The sequence below is a fragment of the Monodelphis domestica genome, chromosome 2 (assembly GCF_027887165.1).
Source record: "Monodelphis domestica isolate mMonDom1 chromosome 2, mMonDom1.pri, whole genome shotgun sequence".
NCBI classification, from domain to species: domain Eukaryota; kingdom Metazoa; phylum Chordata; class Mammalia; order Didelphimorphia; family Didelphidae; genus Monodelphis; species Monodelphis domestica.
The window spans coordinates 114,691,892-114,700,176 of record NC_077228.1 but is presented as its reverse complement, the minus strand read 5'-3'; the positions used below and the strand labels follow the sequence as shown (position 1 = coordinate 114,700,176).

General features: G+C 39.6%; 1 long non-coding RNA gene across 2 annotated transcripts in view; it reads left to right on the top strand.

Annotated features, from left to right (window-relative positions):
* Positions 1-3,272: 3,272 nt before the first annotated feature.
* Positions 3,273-8,285, top strand: part of LOC130457131 (uncharacterized) — a 107,352-nt gene continuing 102,339 nt past the window's right edge. Inside the window, exons 1-2 of one of the 2 annotated variants that reach the window (XR_008916194.1) lie at positions 3,273-3,409; positions 6,922-7,002. This is a non-coding gene — a long non-coding RNA (uncharacterized LOC130457131). Of the gene's footprint in view, positions 3,410-3,747; positions 3,866-6,921; positions 7,003-8,285 lie in introns of those variants that run through there. The other variant, XR_008916193.1, reaches the window with a different exon arrangement.

Below are 8,285 nucleotides of genomic sequence, written 5' to 3'. Positions count from 1 at the left end.
CTAGCTATGACATTTATCTATGTGACCTTAGGAAGGACAGAAGGAAAGAAAGAGAGAAAATAAGCATTTATTAAAACCCTATCCTATGCCAAAAAGCATGCTAAGCAATTTAAAAATGTTATTTCATCTGATCTTTATGATAACTGTGATACAGGAGCTTTCATTTCCCCCATTTTATAGTTGAGGAAACTGAGGCAGATAGAGTTAAATTGATTTCCCCAGGACCATACATATAGTAAGTGTCTGAGGCCAGATTTGTACTGGGATCTTCTTGAATATCTAGGGCTCTGTCTACTGTTCTTTACTGCCTCTAGGCAGGTCACAATCTTCCTAAACCCCATCTCTATAAACTTAGGATAATAATAATTGCATTTCATACATCAGGCTGTGCTGGGAGATTATTTTTGCCCTAAAATCACAGGAGAACTCACTAAGCCAGTGTAGACAGGGCCTTTGAACTCTACCTTAATAGAAAACCAAGGGGACCTACTTAAGATCAGAGGATTTGGATCTAGACAGAATCTTCTTTAAGGTCACCTAGGACAATTTTCCCATTTTGTAGATGAGGAAATTCAGGTTGAGGATGGTTAAGTAGCTTGCTCAAGATCAGGAAAATAGTATGCAATAGAGCCTAGAATGGAACCCATTTTTTCTGAGTCCAAGTCTGGAGATTCTTTATAATTTCTACTACATACTATTTCTGATATAATTATATGCCAATTTTAAACCCTAGGAATACCAAGCTTTAGAATCTTGGAATTTCTAGCCCAGAGAAGCTCATGACCCCAGAAAAGGATGAGATGTTATCAAGGATGCAGCTGTTGTTGACTTCAGTCCATAAGTACCAATCTTATTCATGTTCTCTCTGCCCAAGACCTTTGGCAATATGGAGAATGACTCAGTATATGAAACTTTCTCAAGTGCATGTATAACAGAGAGGGAATCCTAAGATACCTGGAAAGAAACTCAAGGACCAACAGATGGACAAAGCTGTAGTCTTCTGCCAAATAGACATCTCCCTTGGTTATTCTCTATCTCCTCTCAAGGGTAATCAGCCCAGCAAATTCAATACAGTGGGCTAGCTTCACGTAACAGTCATATGAGATCCTGAGAGGTACAATTTTATCTGTTAATAGCTTTAGTATAAGAGCAAGGCTGGTACTTTCATCGAGACTACTGGTAGAAATTGCTACTTTTCTGATCCTTACATTCCAGCCTTCTTTGTTGTGATAACAACAGCTAGATAGAATAGTTTGGGTCTTGGTCATGGATTCAGCAAGACCTGACACATAATAAAACATAATATGATATGATATAATTAATATAATAAAGCATGATAGAATTCTATTTCATGAGATGATATAACATAAGGTAATATAACGAAATATAATATAGATAATATTTATATAGCACCTACTATGTGCCAGTCATTGAATGAAGTGCTTTACAAATACTGTTCCATTTTGCTATTACTGTTTTCATTTTACAGATGAGGAAATTAAGGCAGAAGTTCAATTAGTTGCCCAAGGTGGCACAACTAGTGTCCAAGTCTGGAGTTGAATTCAGGTATTCCTGATTCTGGAACTCTTTCTCCATTGTTGTACCTAGTGTCCCTTTATAATAATGATGGTAAATTGCTTACTACAGTGTCCGACACCTAGTAAGAATGATATAAATGCTATTTATGATGGATGATCAAATCAGATTATATTTGCAAAATATTTGTATGCCTTGGAGTACTATATAAAATTACTAAATATAGGATTTATAATTAATTATACATGTTAAACTTTTAAGTCTGAAAAACAAAGAACAAAGGCATGACTAAAGCTTAGTTCCAGAGATAATTTGGCATAGATTATGTCATGTTCATTAAAAAAAAAAACTTTACCTTCTATCTTAAAATCAATACTAAGCATCAGTTCTAAGTCAGAAATAGTGTCAAGGGCTAGACCATTGAAGTTAAGTGACACCCAGGATCACATAGTGAGAAAATGTCTGGAGTCAGATTAGAATCAGGGTTCTCCTGACTCCAGGCTTGTCACTGTACCTCCAGAGCTACCTAGTTGCCCCTCAGTTCATTTTAAAATAAAATTATTAATTTAGTTGTCTGTACCAGGAAAGTTGCCCTTCTTAAATCTAAACCTGACCTCTCTTGCTGCACTGATAATGTTTCTTTATTCTTTTGCTCATAAACTGATATCAAAGTAACATAAAACAGGAGACATGAGTTGTTTGGGAGAGATAGATGTAGTGATACTAAAACTCCTGTGAGGAGTTAGAGTAAATTTGATTTGCTTCTTAGAAATCTCAAAGCCTAAATTAGTTTTAGTGTTTCCTCCCCTTTCACTGCCTGCTGCTCTCTGGCTATTTTTGTGTCTTGACTCTGTTTCCATCTAACCTGGTTCTTTGGAGCTCACCCTGCAGTCTTTCATTCTAGCTGATGGGAGAACTCTTATAAGAAAGAGGCCACTAGAGATGGGAGGTCTTAGTTTCAAATCTGGCTTCAGACACTTCTCAGCTGTGTGACCCTGGGCAAGTCACTTGACCCCCATTGCCTAGCCCTTACCACTCTTCTGCCTGTGGAAGAAAAAAAAAAGAAAGAAAGAAAGAAAGAAAGAAAGAAAGAAAGAAAGAAAGAAAGAAAGAAAGAAAGAAAGAAAGAAAGAAAGAAAGAAAGAAAGAAAGAAAGAAAGAAAGAAAGAAAGAAAGAAAGAAAGAAAGAAAGAAAGAAAGAAAGAAAGAAAGAAAGAAAGAAAGAAAGAAAGAAGACTTAGATGTATCAAGCTGCTGTTCCCTCATCATCTTCATGCCATGCCTTTTCTCTCCTGACTTCCACACAGCTCTCTAGCCAGAATCCTGTGCTTTTGATTGGTGGCTATCCTGACTCTGCTCTACTATGCTAATTCTCATTTTCTAGCTGTATTTGTGCCAATCCATGCCTCTGTGACATCTTTTTCCTAACTTCCATCTCTAACTTTGGGAATAGTAATCAATTCCAAGAAAGAATGTCAACAATGGGTCCACTTACTATTCCTTTATGTTCCCTATTGAAAAAAACTGCTCCCAGACTACCTCTCTCATATGTGTGGCTTTCTTTTATTAGAATGTAAGTTCCTAGAGGGCAGAAACATCCTAGGCAAAGTACTCTTTTGTTATTGGTTTTTAGTCATTTCAATGGTGTCCGACACTTCCTGACTCTATTTGGGATATTCTTGGCAAAGATGCTGAAGTGGTTTGTCATGTCTTTCTCTGCTCATTTTAAAGGTGACAAATCAAGGCAAACAGGGTTAAGTGACTGGCCAGTAAGTGTCTGGAGCTGGATTTGAAGGCAGGAAGAAGAGATTTTCTGACTTTGGGTCCAACATTCTATCCACTGTGCCAATGAGCTGCTACCAGAGTGCTCATAGTAAGTCCTTAAGAAATGTTTTTTATTCATTCATTACTGGACAGTAAGGGGAAATGAAACCCTTTCCCATGAGAGGCAGACCCATCAATGTCCCCATAAATCTTCAGTCCACATCCCAACAAGTGCCCCTTTATCCTGTTCTAGAGGAGGCACCAAATTCAAGTGGGACAGCTGAGATTCCTGATCTCCCTGGAGGCTCCAGACTGCCCCACGACAGAGTAGAAGCTTCTCATCAAAGGATTCTTAGTTGCACAGAAGGAAGTAGGAAGTGGGGGAAACCTTTGTAATTTGAGTTCTCCTGGCTGACCCTTCATCAGTACCTATCTGGCGCTCAGAGTGTCAGGTTCATAAATAACTCCACCTTCATGCTGGCCCTCTGTTCCAATCCTATCAAGGAAGGCAAGATGAAATTTCGTGCCTCAGCAGGAGAGATTGGAAGCCTAACCTCTGGGTCGTGTAGGTTCACAATCTGCTTCCTTCTCTGTTTTGTACCTTCTGCTTGATCTAAATAGATTTTACCCCCCTTTCCAGGTAAAATGAACTCTTCTTTCTCCTGTAGTAGCCCACGTCTGACTAGGTTAGCAGTGTGAGCCCGGTATTTATAGGGAGTGTGTAATGTGAGTGTCTATGTCTATGTTGGTGTGTGTGTGTGTGTGTGTGTGTGTGTGTGTTTATGCTTGTGTAAATGTGTCCGCAATAGAGATTCATGAATATGACTAAAAGAAAAGGCAGAAAGGTAAGACTAGAATGAAATTGATTTTGTGGCTTATCAAACTCCAGTTTAAAAATTCTGGTAGTAATAGGTTAGTTTAAGCTATTTGTAACAGACCTGCTGGTAATCGGCAAAAGCTAATCCTCTGAGCTTTGAATTCCCAGCAGATAACATGTCCAGCTGGAACTCAGAGAATGAAGGGGAGGGAAAAAGGTGGGGGCGAAAGGCCCACTATAGAGACGTCTTTTTATCCACTAATAGCAAAGGAAACATCTTGAAGGAAAAGGTGGCTGTTTGATGAGGGCCAGTTTAGCATGTCTGAACACGAGATGCCGGCAGATTGGAGACACTTGCTGTCCTGCTGGCACATAATATCTACTTAATGTGGGTTGTTTTCACATCTTGACATCTCAAAATTGACAAGGAAATGCTTAGCATGCCATGAAATGAACAGGAGCCAACTTAGATGGTGGCGATTATGGCTTGTCTGCTTCCCAGTCCCTGCCCCTTCCAGGGGGGGAAATTCTCTTTTTAATCTCTTTTGACTGCTTGTGAAACAACTATGTATTATACATACATATATAATCATATAAATTCATGTTATTATGCACACACATACCTAGCACAGTAGGAATGATGTATCCATGTTCAGTGGGGCCATGTTGTACCGTCTAAGGATGATAGATGGGGCAACCTACCTTGCTTGGTAAACTGCAATGAGAGAAACTGAATAACCCTGAAATTAGTGGGGGTGGGAGGGGAGTTTAGGCTCATTAGCAGCTCGCTCTCAATATTTCATTGTTAATGATAATAAAAAGGAGGAGGAGGAAGACACATGTGAACTGGCACACACACACACATACAGGCACGCACAAACACACAAAAGCACAGCCAGCTCACAGCTGTACAATAGCAGAGCCTCTGGGAGTCCATTTTAGTCAGGCTATAGGACAAAGCAGATCTAAGAGAAAAGGAAATGCCAGGCAAGATGAAGAATGCCTAAGCCTTCACTCTGAGCTGCTGTCTCCCAGATGATTGAATTCATGAGGCCCCTCAGTGGGTTTTCCAGTTGATTTATTGGAGCCTTGGCCCCAGGCAATAAAGACCCTGATGAGTCTCCCCCCTCACCCACCTCCCTCAGACCTGGTTTCACTGAGGTTTAGACATGCTTAGAGTAGGGTATAACTGGAGATGGTTCTGCAGCTACCACCTACTGTTCTGTGACTCCATCATTCAGACCTTCCATGAATATCATCTCTTCCTTTGATGTTTGCTATTGAAACAGAAGGAGAATGGCAAAGACTAACATTTGGCTTCATTGTTGGGGGGGAGGGACCCAGAATGCAACCCTCTCAGAGAAGGTACTGAAGTTCCTTCAGGATTGTCATATATAATTAAAAGCTTTCTAAAGGGCCAACAGATTCTAAATGTTGCTCCTAGAGACTGGGAAGTGCAACTTCTCATTGCCCCACTTTATAAGTTCAGGATACTTTCCTTCTTGAAACCAGTTCTCCCAGCCCTGCCAGCAGGGCTCAACATGGTGTCCTATCTTTCACATTATAAAGGATTAGGCTTTTTTCAAGACATGGAGAAGTAGGTGTTGCTTCACAACCATAGAATTCAGAATTGGAAGAAACTCTAGAGACCATCTAGTGTAAGCTTCTCTTTTCAAATTTTTTAGTACTTATCTTTTTTTAATGACAAAATTAAACACCAAATAAAACTAGCATTTCCATACATGTAATAGAACAGGAAAAGAAAGAGCATTGTACAGGAATTGTGACTCTCTATTATGTAGAGCTTTCTTTTCTTCTTTAATATATACTAAATTCAGCATGTATTTTGAAAGCATTCATGCTTATCTGTAATTCTTCCTGACTTTCTGTCAGTTCTTTTCTGAACATTTAAAAATTCTTCAATAGATCCTCTTTTATTTCCTTCCTTCTTTCTCCCTTCTCTCATCTTTATTCTTCCTTCCTTCCTTCCTTTTTTCTTTCTCTTCCTCCTATTCTTTCTTGCTCTTCTTTCTTTCATTCTTTCCTTCCTTTATTTTCCTTCCTTCCTTCCCTTTCTTTCTCTTTTTGTTATTGTTTGGTTATATGATCTCCAGCACCCCTCTTCCTTCAAACTTCCAAAATTGGAGAAAAAAAAAAGAAAGTTAAAACCTTGATAAAAAATATGCCAAGTAAAACAAATTTCTTATATTGGCTATGTCCAAAAATTTGCAGACCTTATTTTAAGTTCCCCTCTTCTCTCATGGGAAATGGGTAGCATCCTTCATCATAGGTCCTCTAAAATCATCAGTTCCCTCATTTTACAAATGAAGACACTGAGGTCTGGGGAAGGTAAGTGACTTGCCCAAAGTTGTCAAATAGCAAGCATTAGAATTTGAACCCAACTCCATTCATTCTAGAGACAATGTTCTCTCTAGTGCACCCTAGAATAATTCTCTGTTGCTCCCCATCTGAGTATTTAGAATTCTTTGTTGTGATGACAGCTTTTAGTATCTTAGACCTTTTCCATAATACTCTCCAAAAACCTCACATCAGCAACAGACTGAGTTCAGTCTTTACTACCAGTAGTGTGCTCATTCCTTTAGTTACCCAAGATGTTGTCTGTCTTTCCTCCAAATTTACTCCTGATCTAAACTTTTAAAAACATTTCCCAGATGATTTCCTTGCAGTGGGAAGATTTACTGTTAAAGTCTAGGTATTCTGTTTACATCCTTGGGCCTCAGTTTCTCCAACTGTAAAAGAATATAGTAACCTTTTTTTTTTGTTTTCAATGTAATCTCTTGCAGGGTTATGGAGGGCTCATTCTGGCATTAGAGAGCTTGAGTCTGAATCCCATGTTTTGCCACTCACCATCTGTGTTACCTTGGGTAAGTTGCCTTCTTTCTTATAGCTTCCTAATTCATAAAAACAAAAAGAGATGATTGTCATGGCAAACAACTTTGAAAGGCTTTATCAACAAAATGACTAATAGTTATTCTGGAGGACAGATAGTGAAGTGTGCTATCTATCCTTTGAGAGAAAGGTAATGTACTCAGGGTGCAAAATTAAACATGTTTTTAAAAATATGATCAATGAGAGAATTTATTTTGCTTTAGTATTAGTGGGTGAGGGAGCAAAGATCTCTTAGATCAGTGGTGGCAAACCTATGGCATGGGTGCCAAATATGGCACACCCATGGCCACCCTCCCTCTGCCCAACTCAGAGTTTCTTACTAGAAAGGCAGAGGGACTCAGGTGGAGCTGCTCCTCTCCCCCCTCTCCAATGGACCTGATAACCTTTTTTCTTGTCCCCTACCCCTCTGTCTAACAGCAATATGGGAGTTCACAGTGGATAAGGTGGGCAGCTCACAGGTGGCAGAGCTGTGGGGAAGCAGAGGGCTCTGGCCACTTCCCTCCCCCTTTCAACACTCACTCGGGACATTCCTCACTTCACCTGCCCCTCCTCCCAGCAGCCCAAGGGGAGCACTTCCTCCCTCCCCTGTGTGGAGTAAGGGGGTCTGTGGCAGAGCATACCCAATATGGTGGGGGAGAGGATGGCATACAGTCTCTGATGGGATGGGCATGGCAATGGCACTCTATCTCTAAAAGGTTCACCATCACTGTCATAGATGATCTAGGAAACTAGGTGATAAAGGGATGGAGGGCTGGCCTGGGAGTCAGGAAGACTAAATTTCAGATCTGACCCCAGGAACTCACTAGCTGTGTGACACTAGACAAGTCACTTAACCTGTCTGCCTCAGTTTCTTTACCAGTAAAATGGACATAATAATAGCACCTACCTCCGAGTTAGAGTTGTTATGAAAATCAAATGACCTAATATTTGTAAAGTGCTTCAAGTCTGGAACATAGTACATATTATATACATTATTAAATATAAATTAAATAATACAAGATATAAATTATGACATAAATGTTGTGATTATTTTAAATTCCTTCTAGTTCTAAATTTATGACCTCAAGACCCTTGTTCCTTCCAATCTGGTTTTCTGTCTCCTTTCCTTATTTTCTAAAGTAAGAGCCATCTAGTCAGTCTCTACAGGGAGAAACAAGAGGCCTTCCTCACTTATGAAAGAGCTGTGACCTCTACCCTTATTAACCTACATATCAATTAATCGATCTACTAATAAGCATTGCTTCTGTAAGGATGGTCA